Source organism: Pinus tabuliformis, chromosome 5_2 (assembly GCF_031772625.1).
Source record: "Pinus tabuliformis cultivar Carrire ecotype Pingquan chromosome 5_2, CPIR1, whole genome shotgun sequence".
NCBI lineage: Eukaryota > Viridiplantae > Streptophyta > Pinopsida > Pinales > Pinaceae > Pinus > Pinus tabuliformis.
Genome location: NC_142306.1, coordinates 596706670 through 596721632, shown reverse-complemented (window position 1 = coordinate 596721632; position 14963 = coordinate 596706670). Strand labels below are relative to the sequence as shown.

Here is a 14963-nt window from a genome sequence, read left to right as displayed (position 1 = left end):
AAACGTATTTTATAATGCTGGTAAAGAGATACGAAAATGCAGATGGCTAAACGGTGCAATCTTATCCTAGAAACAAGAAAAACATGATGTATGATGCAGAAAGAAAGCTTATTTACATTAATACGAAATATGTATATACATAAAACGTATTTTATAATGCTGGTAAAGAGATATGAAAATGCAGATGGCTAAACGGTGCAATCTTATCCTAGAAACAAGTGAATAAAAGTATTGTATAGCTTGGTCATGGATAATCCTAACATCCTTCAATCCCCATCACCGGTTTAACCAGGTCTGCAGGGGCAGCGGATGAATTTTCAGTATTGCTGGTAGAACCTGTCAACCCTACGAAAGCTTCCAGGTGATCAAACCTATTAATTTGACCCTGCTTGAGAGATGGAGCGTTATCGGAAATCGAAATGACTTTTTCTTCTGAAAGGCTTCCGCTAGACGTACTCCCCCAAAACTTATCACTTGAATATTTAAAGAGGCCCCTGGGATAACGACCCACGTTAGTCACGTTAAAAGAAGGCCTGCGGATGTCAGGAAGAGGAGCTTCGCCTTCCAGTATTTGGCAAACATGGCGCATGCCCAGCCTGCTCTCCGACTCTGGGTGAGAACACAACAACCCCAACTTCAGCACCTTCTCCATCTGGCACACGTCATATCTGTCCTTATCCAGCTTTGGATCCAACGCCTCCAGCAGCCTCTGCTCTGTGTAAAGTCCCCACACCCACTCCACCAAAATCATCTGCTCGGCGCCCTTCAACGGATCAACAGGCCTCCTCCCGCAAGTCACCTCCAACAACAAAACACCGAAGCTGAACACGTCTGAACTCGGCATAGCCTTCCCCGTTTGTAGCAGCTCCGGCGCTATGTACCCCAACGTTCCTACAACATGAGTCGTCTGCGGATTCCCATTGTGATCGTACAGTCGAGCCAGACCAAAGTCTCCCAGCCGCCCGTTCAACTCCGAATCCAGCAGCACGTTGCTCGACTTGATGTCTCTGTGAATGACCCTCTTCTCCCATTGGTCGTGCAGATACAGCAACCCGGCGGCCACGCCCTTCAGAATCACGTATCGCCGATGCCACGGCAGGACTATTGTTGGATTCCCGTAGATGAATTTATCCAAGCTGCCGTTGGACATGTAGTCATAAACGATGAATACCTGCCTATGTGTTCGGCACCAACCGCGGAGATGAACGAGGTTCCGGTGCTCTAGGCGACCCACGCTCGATATCTCTGAAATGAAACCCTTCATTCCCTCCGTAACCTCCTTATTTATGCATTTCACGGCGACCTCTTTGCCGCTGCTGGGAAGAACGCCCTTGTAGACTTTGCCAAAACCCCCTTCTCCCAAAACGTTTTCTTCCCGGAACTTGCTCGTGGCGATGCTCAATTCCTTGTAACTGAGTCTGTGGGGCCAGTACTCCATCTCCCAATCTACGATCCTTTTTCCATACTTCTCTTTTATGAAAAACAAGGCTGCAACAACCAGCGGGAATAGCAGAGTAGCCACGGTGATGCCGGCTATGAAGCCCCAACCCGGAGGTTTGGAATACATGTTCGCGAAAGAAGAGAGACGAGATAGATTGAGGGGCGGCGCCATGCCTTTGGTATTGAAGCTCCACGCGAGAACATAATGGTTTTCCATGAAGATCCCCGTTGTCGCTGTAAAGCCAACGAACATTTTCTCTTGCAAAACGTTGCTAAGATTGATTTTCAAAGATATCAGCGGCTTCTGCGGCATCGGCGAGCCGGCCAACATTATGGTAACGTTGAGGCGACTTTGAGAATGATTGTAATCGATCCATGCCTGTATGTTCCGTCCACTCTTGAGGCTCAATCCATGGAAGCTTTCCTCCCCAATCCAATATCCGGCAGGCTTGATCTCCCTTGAGATGAGGCTGTTGATATTTACACCCACGTGGTTGTCGTCGGGGTCATAGAACTCCGCGGTCTTGATCGTGTCGAACTCCACTGCGAATAGGTGATTGTATGGCTGCCCGTTGCTGGTGAGGTTAAGCAAGCCCAGATACTGTTCCGCCGCAGCGCCGATCGGAATTCTGTGTGGCATGATGATGAAGGCAAATCCCTGTCCGGCTTCAGCAGAGGGAGGCTTCACCATGGAAAAAACGAAGGTAGTGCTAAAGGAGGAAAGTGTCCCGTTGGTTTTCATCTGCACGGGAACGGAATAGAGCGCGCGACCGAGCATGTACTGTGACTGGTTTGTGAGGACGAGCACAGATTTGGAGCGGATGATTGAAGCCTCCTCTTCCAAGATCAGTTGGGTACCATTAAATCCATCGAAGATGAAACTGGTATGTGTATTATCCTCATCGGCCTGTGCAGGAGTAAGTGTTATGAAGAGGAAGGTGAAGGCTATCAGGAGGCTGCGCCGTGGTATTAGCATCATTAATCATTTCTCTGAGTGGAGCTAAATTGCTTCACCATAAGAATACATAGATGACAGATACGCACAGAAAAGTGCATTTAAATCTTTGGAAGGGACTTCAGTGTCGGGAGTTTATCATTCAAAGATTTCTAGCTCTGAGCAAGATTTGGAAATGTGGTAGGTTAGATAATAAGTGTCGTAGTATTATGAGTTGCAGATTAGTAATTGGTCTGCGTGGGATTTAGTTAGACCAAGTCATAGGTTTAAATTTCATGGGAACCTAGTAAGGGAATTAACTATCACAGTGAATTTGTTTTTTAATTTTAAAAGGGTGCGAACCCCTGGTAGAAGCTTGTTTCTTTGTTTAATTTATTGAGCTCTATATATTAGATATTTATAACATAATCGTATCATGAGACTGAAATTCTAATTGAGAAATTATCATTAAATCCTTCTAACTAAAAAATATCTTCCTTACTATATCACTTACTATATCACATCACATCACAGTGAAATTGTTATTTTCATGTTTATCAAAAACACCGATACTTCACAAAATTCGTAAAGGCGAACCTGTTATTTTCTCGTTTATCGAAAAAAACATACTTTACAAAAGGGAAATAAGAAGGAAATGACTTTGGCAAAAATAGGGTTAACGTATTCACGAAGGAACGAGAAACAAAACGAAAATGACTTCAAAGAAACGACACATTAATTCAAAACCAAAACCCAGATCAGAATTGAAGTCGCAATTGCCTTTCGAAAGTCTTCCCAAAGAAAAATAAAACGAAAGTGACTCCGAAGAAAACAACACAAGAATTCAAAACCATAACCACGATTAGTCTTCACACGTGAAAGACAAATAAAACGAAAATTATTCCAGCAAAGCAACATCCATTCAAAACCAAATTTGAACAAAATCGAAGTCGCAATGACCCTTACCTCATAAGATTACTGAAGAATATAAAACACATTTACTAAAGTAGTTGTTTAGTAGTTGATATAAACAGGTAGGTTTATATAAATTCGGAGGTTTATATAAATTATATTTATAATTATATTAGTAAATGTGGTTTATATAAGTTAATAGTATTATATTAATCATATTAATAATTATTAAGTATATAATGTACATGTGATTATTAAAAATTAAATAGTTGTAATTTATTAGATATATAATGTACAAAATATACATTATATTAATATATAATATTAATATACTATTATATTTTTTTCTAAGTAAAATTATTCTATTGAAAATAAGCAAAATAATAATACATCGGTCATAATTGTCAAAAAAAGAAACTCGGCTGCCCTTCGAGGGGAAACCAGTCCGAGTGAGATTACAACAAAAAGCTCAGCCAGGGGTCCTAGTTCAAAATCAATTAAAACATACGAAAAGGTTTGAAAAAATAGGAGTAAAAACCTCAAACATTAAGCTTGTAAAATCTCCATTGATCTGCAAGGCAACACCTGGTGACTAGACATATGGGTTGGGCACTCTGACCATGCAAGGGACCCCCTCGATGTCGTATGGGTTGGGCTCTTCCACAATGCGACACGCGTACTCATCCTCTGCTGACGTGCCGCACAGAATGTCACCTGCTGTTTGAATGCCTACTGAGCTGCCCTCCGCTGTTTGCAAGCCTGATGTGTCGTTCGGGGTGCCACCAGCAGCCTTCTTGCCACCCACTCTACCCTCAATTGCATGCTTGCTTCCAGGCATCTCCTTGCCATGCAGAATTTCAATTTTCCCTGCCTTCTGCTGCTTTCTTGGTTCACTGTCATCCATGTTCCCCTTAGTTGCCTTCTGTTTTGTGCTGCTGTTCCTTTTCCCTGGTCTACAGTCGTGGGTCTGAGCATCCTGCTCAGCCTGCGAACTAGTATCCTCACTAAAGGTTATGTTAACCGTGGCTAAGATTTCTGGCCGAATCAACGAACTCTGGAAGTGAAATTGGGTGGTATGGTGAGAGGGGTGAGGGGGGGTGAGGGAATTCTCTGTTTGGGTAGTTGTGTTTGCGCTTTGGATGCCATGGGCCTGTGACTACCCTCTACCACTGTACGTATCAGGGTATCTTCCGAAGAAGGGACCATGGGAATGAGTGATGGATGGGGAGGAGAATGGAACAGCAGAATCAGGGCTGGGCATTGCGGGGGGCGTATGCTTCTGCTTCGACTACCCCCGCATTTGCAGCGCATCCGATGTTTAGTGTGCACCAAGACTGTGATGATTTCAGGATTTGCAGGTGGGGAGGTGAAGGTTTATCGGGAATTGAATTGGTTATGCCGAGGAAGAACAGAGGAATTCTGAGCGTGATTTAGCACACAGTGTGTCATTTGGGAGAAATGGAAGCCATTTCCCAAGTTGATACAGCTGAGTATCCAACACCTCCTGCCAGTGATGGTGCGTGAGCTTGGCTCTGCTGCGTGAGGGGGACAAGAACAGTTTAGCAAGGGAGGGATGAATGAAATGTGGCTTGCTTCCGCCATTGCCTTATGCTTGCTGCGTATTTCTTGACTGAAGCACCGGAGTAAATGTGCCTGCAGGTCGACTGGAATTTGCCATAAATTGGCATGGGGAGGGACGCGGGTGGCCATGTGTCCCAGCTGCCCGCCATCCTGCCATCTATTCTTCATTAATGGCCTCATTATCACCCGCATCCGGGTATGCCTCTTCACTCTGTACCAATTCATGAAATTCCTTTATTTGGGAAGCAGTGGCCAAAGTATTGAACAAACTTGTATGTAGAGTCTGATCACTGTCCACCCCTAAATTAGCCAAGAAATCAGCCAATTTGTTGCCTTCTCTTCTGATATGTTGGAAGGTGACTGCTCTAGTGGTGGTGAGCCATTGTTCGATGAGCTCTAATCTTGTTGCCAATCTCCAACTGCTGACTACTTTGTATGTCGGGGTCCCGTGCAGGATCTGATTAACCATGTTAATGAGAATTTGAGAGTCACCTTCAATTACTAGTGGGAAGAAGCTGTGTTGTTGAGCTAAAATAAGCCCTTGCCATAGCCCTTCTAGCTCTGTAGAGTTGTTCGTGTCCCATCCTATTGAACCTAGGAAGATTAGAAGAGGTTTGCCTTTGTGATCCCTGAATGCTCCTCCATAGCCTGCTTTGCCTGGGTTACCTTTGGAGGTGCCATCGAAGTTTAATTGGATCATATTATGTGGCGGAGGAATCTATTTGTTCAGTATAGTGTGATGTAAAGAGGATTTAATTTGTTTTTCATGTACCTGGTTCATCTATCTATTCCAATTTATCCATATATTCTGCTCCTGAGGAAGGGAAGGAAAATCCTCTTCAGTCCATGTTTGAAGCATTAATGTTTCCTGAAGGTTTTTGCATAGGCTGTTCCATAGGACTTCTAATGGTGTAGATTGATCTTTAAAGATGTGCCGATTTCTTTCTTTCCATATAGTCCACATAAGAAGACCTGGGATGATTTTCCATAAAGAGTTTAACAGTTTGCTCTTGTACGGATTGATTGCCCAACTACGAATGGTGTTGGTAATATCCTCTTTAATTCTTCCTTCTTTTTGGCATCTGAAACTTGTTTTTTCCCAAAGTCTATTTGCTAAATGGCATGAGTTCATGAGATGCAAAATTGTTTCTTCCTGTTGTTTACAATTGGGGCATATGGAGGGCCCATGGAAGCTCCTTTTCCTTAGATTGTCCCAAGTAAGTATTTTGTTTTGACATAACAACCAGAGGAAAGTTGAAACTTTTGGCCATATGTTTGGGGACCATATTTTGTCCCATAGAGGATCTTTGACTGTTTGTTGGCCGAGTAATAGATTGTAAGCCTCTTGAGTGGTGAAAGTTCCTCGTGCCTTGTAACCCCATCGTATTATATCCTTCTTGTCAGAAAAACGTATTTTCCTATTGATGAGCTCTGTCTCCAGCTTCTTGTGAATAGATTTTGTTCCTTGTCGGATGATGTTGTCTGTGCTTATCCACTATCTGTATCCCTGCGTGATATTAGGTGTCCAATGCTGGCTAACTTTATCCATCTGATGCTCTTCCAATTCCTATATTTGGTGAGGTCTAATCAGTTCACTTAGCTTGGGTCTCTGCTGCCATGAGTCATCCCAAAAATGTGCATTGTTGCCATCCCTTATTTCCTAGAAACTATGCTGTTGGATTAGAGCTTTGTGCTGACTAGCCGCATTCCAGATTAAGGAACCTTTTCCCACTTCTATGAGGCAAATTAACTCATCTTTCGATTGGTTGTTTGCATATTTGGCATTCCAAAGGATGGCCCACGGTGTGTGTGGAGCAGAAATCCATTTCCACCATAAATGTGCTCCCATAACTACATTGCTATGCTGAGGATCATGAAGACCAGTGCCCCCTGAAATTTTTGGATGACAAACCGTAGCCCATTTGACCAGTGCCCATTTTTTGTTTTGTCCCAATGATCCCCATAAAAAATTCCTCTGAATATTTTTTATTTTCTTAAGCACCCATTTTGGGGCTGCTAATACAGAGAATAGATAAAGAGGCATGGATTGCAGGATAGCTTTGACTAATACTAGATGACTGGCCATATTGAGGGCTCTATAAGTCCAGGAGGAAAGGCGATCTTCCATTTTCTCGAGGAGCAATTTCCAGGTGGAGTGCTTTAGAGCAGAGTCGGTCATGGGTGCACCCAGATATTTAGAGGGGAGAGAGGCAACTGAGAATCCAAAAATGCGTGCTATAGAAGATTGAGTGATGGAAGGGGTATGAAAGAAGAAAATTTGGGATTTTGCATTGTTAATGCTGGCACCAGAGGCTTCAGAGAACTCAGTTAGAAGGGATTTTAATTTACGAGCTTCTTGAACCAAGGGATGGCCAAACAACATATTATCATCCACAAATTGTTGGTGTGTAAAAGGAGGGGTGTTGGGGAAAGAGAGACCTCTGAGCTATTGGGATTGAAGAGCATTTTTGATACTTCGTCCAAGCCCTTTTGCCATTAAAATGAACAAAAAGGGGGAAAGAGGATCGCCTTATCGTATACCTCTAGAGGGGTGAAAGGGGTGGAAGGTAAGCCATTAATCATAATGGAGAAAAAAGTGGAGGATATAAGACTCATAACCCACCTAACCCAGGGTTGGGAGAATCCAAAGGCTATTAGCATCTTTTGAATGTAAGTCCAACTTAGTTTATTGAAAGCTTTTGAAAGGTAAATTTTAAGGAGCATACCTGCTTTTTGAGCTGCTTCAAGGAGTATATGATCTCATGGGTGAGAATGATGCCATCTATGATTTGTCGTCCTTCCACATATCCCAATTGCTCTGGTGAGATGAGCAGAGGTAGCAATGGCTTCAGGCAGGAGGAAATAACTTTAGATATGATTTTCTAAATAACATTACAGAGAGTGATAGGCCTGAATTTATCTGGTGTTAAAGATTGTGCTTTTTTGGGGATGAGGGTAATAAAAGTCGCATTCAGTGAGGGAAGCATCCATCGTGAAGTCCGGGATTCTTCAACAACCTGCCAAACCTCCTCTTTTATGAGATCCCAGAAATTATGAAAGAAATTTGAGGTAAAACCATCTGGACCAGGTGCTTTTCCTTCCTTGAGCTGTCACATAGCGGACTCGACTTCCTGTAGAGTTGTCAGACAATGAAGGAGCTGATTTTGTTCTTCAATTATAATTTTCAGAATGTTCTGTTTAATCCTCTCTATAGTTGGCTGTCGATTGACTTGTGGTTCTTGATGCATTTGTTTGAAATAAGTAAGAAGTTCTTGCTCTATGTCCTCATGTTTTTCTAGGCATGCTCCTTACTGCTTCTGAATATGATTGATATTGTTATGCGCTCTTCTCTGTATGGTGGTTCGATGGAAGAATTTTGTATTTCTCTTTCCCTCCTTAAGCCATCTGACTCTAGATTTTTTCTTCGAGAGTGTCTCCTCTTATTTTTCTCTTTTTGTTATTTGTATCTGGAGGAGCTTTTCTTGCTCTGAGAGGGTTTCAGTTCTTCCCTCTGTGATGATAGTCTGCTGGATTTTGTTCATTTCTTGAGCTAGAGCATTCTGAGCTTGGAAGATATTGCCAAAGGTTAGTTGATTCCATTGCTTAATGTTCTTTTTGAGATGCTTGAGTTTTTGTTGAAATTGATACATTTTTTAACCTTCTGGTGGACTAAAGCTTTTCCAAGCTGTGTGTATCAGGTTGTTGAAGTTTGGATACATTAACCAGAAAGCTTCAAAGCGAAAAGGTCTCCGAGTGGTGTTACCGGGCCTTTGCCATTGGAGAAAAATCGGATAATGATCTGAGCCAGTAAGAGGTAAGATTGACGCAGAAAGGTCTCCTCCAAGATGAATGGCATTGTCTGACAGTAGAAATCTATATAGTCGGGAGGCGATTTGATGAGTTCCAGTTCTTCTATTATTAAATGTGTAGATACCATTATTGAATGGCATATCTATGAGCCAGTTATTTTCGATGAAGTTCTTTAGATGGATACTTTCACTGTCCAATTTGTTCCTGCCTCCTTTTTCTTCTTCCAGTTTAGTAATCATATTGAAGTCTCCTCCTGTAATCTAGAGTGGATGAATTCTGGTGGAGTTGATCAAAGTTAATGTATTCAGAATGTCTATTTTATTCACAACCTCCTGGGGGAAGTAGACATTGGTGAGGTGACCATGCACATTTGTTCCCATTATATGAAACATGGCCTGAATGAAATGATGATTTGCATGGATATTAGTTAGCGTGATGGCTCGTTCATCCCAGGTTATCGCGAGTCCTCCTAAAGCTCCTAAGGCATCCACTACTACTGCTTTACTTCTTGGCCAAGCTTTGGCGAGAGTTTGGCCTAGTGTGGTAGAGTTACATTTTGTTTCTTGCATGAAGAAGATTTGGGGTTTCTCCTACTGAATCATGTTTTTTATCATTCTATATTTCCCTAAGCTGTTTAGCCATCTTATATTCCAAGATGTGAGCTTCATATTTCATTAATGGGAAGGGGACTATAATACTTTGTAAGCTTAGAATATCTTCCTGATTCCACAAGCATTTCCCCAATACGTATGGTTCTTTGGAGGTCTTTCTTTATCCCGCACTTTTTATTGTCTTTTGGAATGTTTTTTCCATCCCATTGACTTCCAGGTTGGATACCTAGAGTTCGTTGTTGGTGCGCTCTGGATAGGATGACTTCCAAACTTTCCAACTGTCTTTTTGGGATTTTGTCAAATTCTTTTTTCCTACAAGCTTGTTCCAATCCCATTATGTCCAAATCTCCTATGTCTATACTTTCAGGCTCTTCTTCCATATGCTTGGCCTCACTGCTTTCCGCTGCAAAGTCTGTTGCTACGGTAGTCTCTTGCTGCAAAATGTCTATGTCCATGCCATGAGGTTTCCAAATCAGTTTCAGACTGGGCGTGGAGGTGGTTAAATCAGTGGGTTGCGAGGGCTTCTGAGATTGCCCTAGGCCCAAGGGGTTTAGCTTAGAGGTTGCCTTGGGAGGCTCCTCAGAGAGTAAGGGGGACTCAGATGCTTTCGGCTCAGGTTGAGCTAAGATATCAAAGCTGTTACTGGTGGACGGTATTGAGGCGTTGGCAGAAGGCTTTTTAGGGTTTGATGTAGGTTTTTTGTGGTTCTTTTTGCGATTATTTACCCTGGTGAAACCATCCGAATCAGGTTTTTCTGAGGAGGAATGAGTTGGGGGTTTCATATTTAACGGGCAATCACGAAAGAGATGGCCAAGGGCATGACATTTTCTACATCTGAATGGCACATGTTCATAATCTATTGACTGAATCCACTCAAAATCATCATGATATAAACTTACCGCATCCGGAAGAGCTTTGCTTAGATGCATGTAGACACAAATGCGGGCGTAGGAAGTGTATCTTCTGAGTTTTGTCTCCTCCGCGATCTTAATGAACTCCCCCAGGCCATTTCCAATATTTGTTAGTGATTCTTCATCCCAATATTCCAGAGGAAGGGAATAAAGATGGATCCAGACTGGTGCCCAACTTAGGTCCTCTTTGTCCAGGTTGAATCGCTCGATCCAGTCTCTCAGGTAAAGACCAGCTGCATTGAAGAAGTATGGACCTCCATCGATGATCCTATTTCAGTCTTTTATGTAGTTGAAGACTGCGGTGAAAAAACCTTTTGGTCCCAGCTGCAAGGTGATGTGCCATTTTGGTTTCCATTTGGCTGCGATCCAACTGTGTAGGGCCTTCTCAATAGGCGAGAAGCCGATAAATTTTCCTATTAAAGTGTGATCCTTCATGTACTGGATTTGGGTATTGATTCTTTGACTTGGTAGTTCAATCTTAGGTCTTTCTGTTGTAACAGGTTTACAGGTTGCTGAGATTGCTTTGGGGGCTTCATCCCTTCCTGTGTTATCTATTTGTGCTTTATGAGTCGTTTCCACTTCTTCTTGTGGCTTCTTCCCATCAGTTCCTGTGTGCATCTGAGTTTTGTCCTGATCATTGGGGGGAGGCCCCGTGTCCTCCCCCTGAAGGTCTTCCATGATGGGTACTCTAGTCGGTGTTGTAAATTATTGCCAGTATTGCTAAGGAATAGTTGCAGGGTTGCCGTTGTCCGAGCAGGTCTGCCATCGCAGAGTTTGTCAGAAACCCTAAATCGCCATTGTCGCAGAGTCGTTCTGCATCCGGTAGTTGAGCATCATCAATAACATTAATATACTATTATATTAATATAATACTATGTTTTTATATAATATTATATTAATAGTTATATTTCAAACTATAACATAATTTACATAATATTCTAAACCAAGGGATTAATAAACCCAAGGAATTTGTATTATAAACTCAATGGATTATAAACCCAAGAGATTTAAATTAGACCCTAGGATTACTATTATAAATCTATTTAATAATTTTATACCCTAGGAATATGAACCATTAGATTAATAAACCAAATGGATTGATATAATAAATGCAAGGGGCTGATAAACCAAGGGATTATAAACCCTAAAATAAACCATAAAGGATTAATACTATAAACACAAAGGATTATAAACTTAAGGGATTAATATTAAACCCTAAGATTAATATTATAAACCATAGGCTTAATATTAAACCCTAAGATTAATATCATAAACCCAAGGGATTAATAAACTCATTAGATTAATATTTAAAACCCGAGGGATTATAAACCCAAGGGAATAACATTAGACCCTAAGATTAACATTAAATCCTAGGAATATAAACCATATAATAAATATTATAAACCTAAGGGAATAATATTAGACCCTATGGTTAACACTAAACCCTAGGACTATAAACCATATGATTAATATTATAAACCTTTTATAAACCCTATGATTAAAATTATAAACCCAATGGATTAATACTAAAAAGCAAAGGGATTATAAACCCAAGGGATATAGACCTGAGGATAAATATTATAAACCCTAAAATAAACATTAAACCTGAATATTCATATCATGAAACTTACGATTAATGTTATAAACTCAATGGATTAATAAACCGAAGGGAATAACATTAAACCTTAGGATGAATATTAAACCATAGGAATGCAAACCCTAAAATTAATTAAGCCCGGGGATTAATATTGTAAACCATGTTAGGGTCCTATAATAGTAGGATCCATAATTTTGAATTGACTATTTTAAATCTAGTAATATTGTACATACCTCTATTTTTCTGCAAATGTTTTCCATATTAAAAATTAAAAAATGTAAAGAGGGCATGTCTTAAAAGAAATATCAAAGGACAAAAAGAATAAGAAAAGATAAAAAAAAGTGAAAAAAATATGAACCCCAAACAAAAAAGTGATCATGAAAGTGTGCAAGTCCAAGTGCCACTAAATTTTACTTTTATGTACAAAATAATGGTTGTGTGTAGCTTGTCATAAATGCCACAACCCATGATAGTCAAATAGTTCAATCTTGACTATGTCATGCTTTAAATTTCATGTTTATAGATAGAGAATAAAGATCTACCCAAACTATTTAATCTTCGCAGATTAGTAGCTAGGTAGAGAAATAAAATGTGCTTATAACCTCAATCTCAGCCATTGGAATATATAAGGTTAGAATTAGATAGTTTGTTTTTCAAAAGAAAAAGGAAAGAAAGGGTCTGCTAGCTGAAATGCACCCAATAAAGTGAAAAAAAAATGTTAAGGTTGTTGGGTTGTGTTATATTCTTTTCACGACTAGCCCACGTAGTTAACGGGGGTGTTAGAAGGGGGGCGAAGCCCGCCCTTTGTTGCTCCGATTGCATAGTGGGGGGAGTCACAACAGGTTTGAGGGGTGCAAGTAACCCCACTCTATGGGGTCTGGGGCAGCGCCTTGGAAAATTTTGTTTTTGGACCCTATATTAGGTTGGGCGGATCTACCTATGGTTTTTTGCATGATTTTTCACACATGGTTTTGGACGCAATGGTTTTTGGTCCATGGTTTTGGACATGATGGTTTTCAGTCCATGGTATTGGATGCTTTGGCATGTATAAATATGTATTATAACATTGAAAGGAACATAATGAAAAATCAAGATGGTAGTCCCAATTTTGGGATCCAGGGGAAAATCTCTATGTATATGTGTTTTATGTGTTATACTCTCGTATTGTTTATTTTCTGTGTTTTAGAATTCGTATGCAGGTAATTTTTGTACAAGGTTAAAACCTACATTTGGTATTAGAGTTGTTTTGGCTTCAAGGGGACACCTTTGATGCTGAGGGGTTTCGCTCAGGCCTGTGGTAAACCCTGTTCAGTGGGAGATCTACTAGATCGATTCTGGTGGTGAAAGAAGATGGCAAGCAGTGGAAAGATAGAGATCGAGAAATTTAATGGTCAAAGTTTTGAGTTGTGGAAACTAAATATGGAGGATCTGTTGGTGGATAAATATTAGTGGATCACGGTAGATCCGGGTACTAAACCAATGGGAGTGGTTGATGAAGAATGGAAGAAGTTGGATCAGAAGGCAAACAACACAATACAATTCTGTGTCTCAAATTCAGTATTGCTGAATGTATCAGGGGAAGCTACGATGAAGGCTTTGTGGGACAAGTTAGGGACTTTGTACCAATCTAAGTCTCTGGTGAATAAATTGTTCCTACGGAAAAAGTTGTATAACCTGAGGATGAAAGATGGAGACTCAATGACAGAGCATCTAAACGCATTTAATATTTTGGTAATTCAGTTATTATCTATTGATATTAAAATTACAGATGAAGATAAGTGCATCAGTTTGTTGTATTCTCTACTAGATTCATGGGATAGTCTGGTTATTACAATAGGTAGCAATGCAACTGCCTTGCAGTTTGATGAAATAGTCTCATCCTTGCTGACAGAAGAGATGAGACAGAAAAATATGGAGAGCCAGAATGGTGATGCCTTGTCTATACAAGGAAGGTCCCAGAATAGAAACAAAATTAAATCATCGAGTGGGAGATCTAAATCTACAAGGAGATCTAAATCTCCAGGAAAACTTGTAAAGGTGGTGTGCTTGAAATGTGGAAAGGAAGGGCACTACAAAAGGAACTATAAATCTAAAGCTCCTGATAAAGGAAAGGGATCTAATGATGCTCCTTCTGTAGAAGCGAAAACCACCTCAAATGAAGGTAGGGATGTGTACTTGGCTTCTTCAAGTACACATGTAGATCATGAGGCATGGTTGATTGACACAGGTGCATCCTTTCACTTCACTCCCCATAGAGAGTGGTTCTACGAGTATGAGAAATATGATGATGGTGATGTCTTCTTGGGGGATGACAGGAAGACTAGAATTTTTGGTCATAGAAAAGTAAAGTTGAAGTTGCAAGGTGGAAGTGTTAGAACACTTCCGAGTGTTTTGCATATTCCTACATTAGCTAGAAATCTGATTTCTGTAAGCAATCTAGATGATGCAGGTGTAAAAAACAGTTTTTGAGAAGGATACCTGCAAGATGTTCGGGGGGCACTAGTATTGATGTAGGGAGTTCAAATTGGAACTCTATACAAGCTGCAAGGTAGCATTATTGTTGATGGGTGCAACAGTTCTATTGTTCCTGAAAGTGGAGCAGAAAACCTAATGGTCTCTAGAGTGAAGACCATGCTGTAGCATCAAAGGCTTGGACATATTGGAGAGAAGGGCCTTCAAATACTTCATGGTAAAAGTATGGTAGAAGGTATGAGTAATAGCTCTCTAGATTTTGGTTTCTGTGAAAATTGTGTATATGGGAAGCAAAATTGGGTGAGTTTCCCCTCTGGTGGTAAGAGGGAGAAACAGATATTAGAGCTTGTGCACAGTGATGTGTTTGGACCTGTGAAGGTTCCATCACTGGGTAATTCTGTGTACTATGTATCATTTATAGATGACTTCTCAAGGAATACATGGATATATTTCCTTAAGAATAAATCTGAAGTCTTTGACAAGTTTAAAGAATTTAAGGCTCTAGTGGAAAACTAGACAGAGAAGAAGATAAAGGTTTTGAGGACACATAACGGTGGAGAGTTTTGCAGTAAAGAATTTGAAGAATTTTGTAAGAAGTGTGGTATAGCACGGTAGAAGACTACTCCATACACACCTGAGCAAAATGGAGTTTCAGAAAGAATGAACAAGATGTTTATGGAAAGGGCAAGAATCAT

At 40.7% G+C, this 14963-nt stretch overlaps 1 pseudogene; it reads right to left on the bottom strand.

Moving 5' to 3' along the window:
* Nucleotides 1-256: 256 nt before the first annotated feature.
* LOC149160406 (L-type lectin-domain containing receptor kinase IV.2 pseudogene) lies at nucleotides 257-2416 on the bottom strand (annotated as a pseudogene).
* Nucleotides 2417-14963: the final 12547 nt, after the last annotated feature.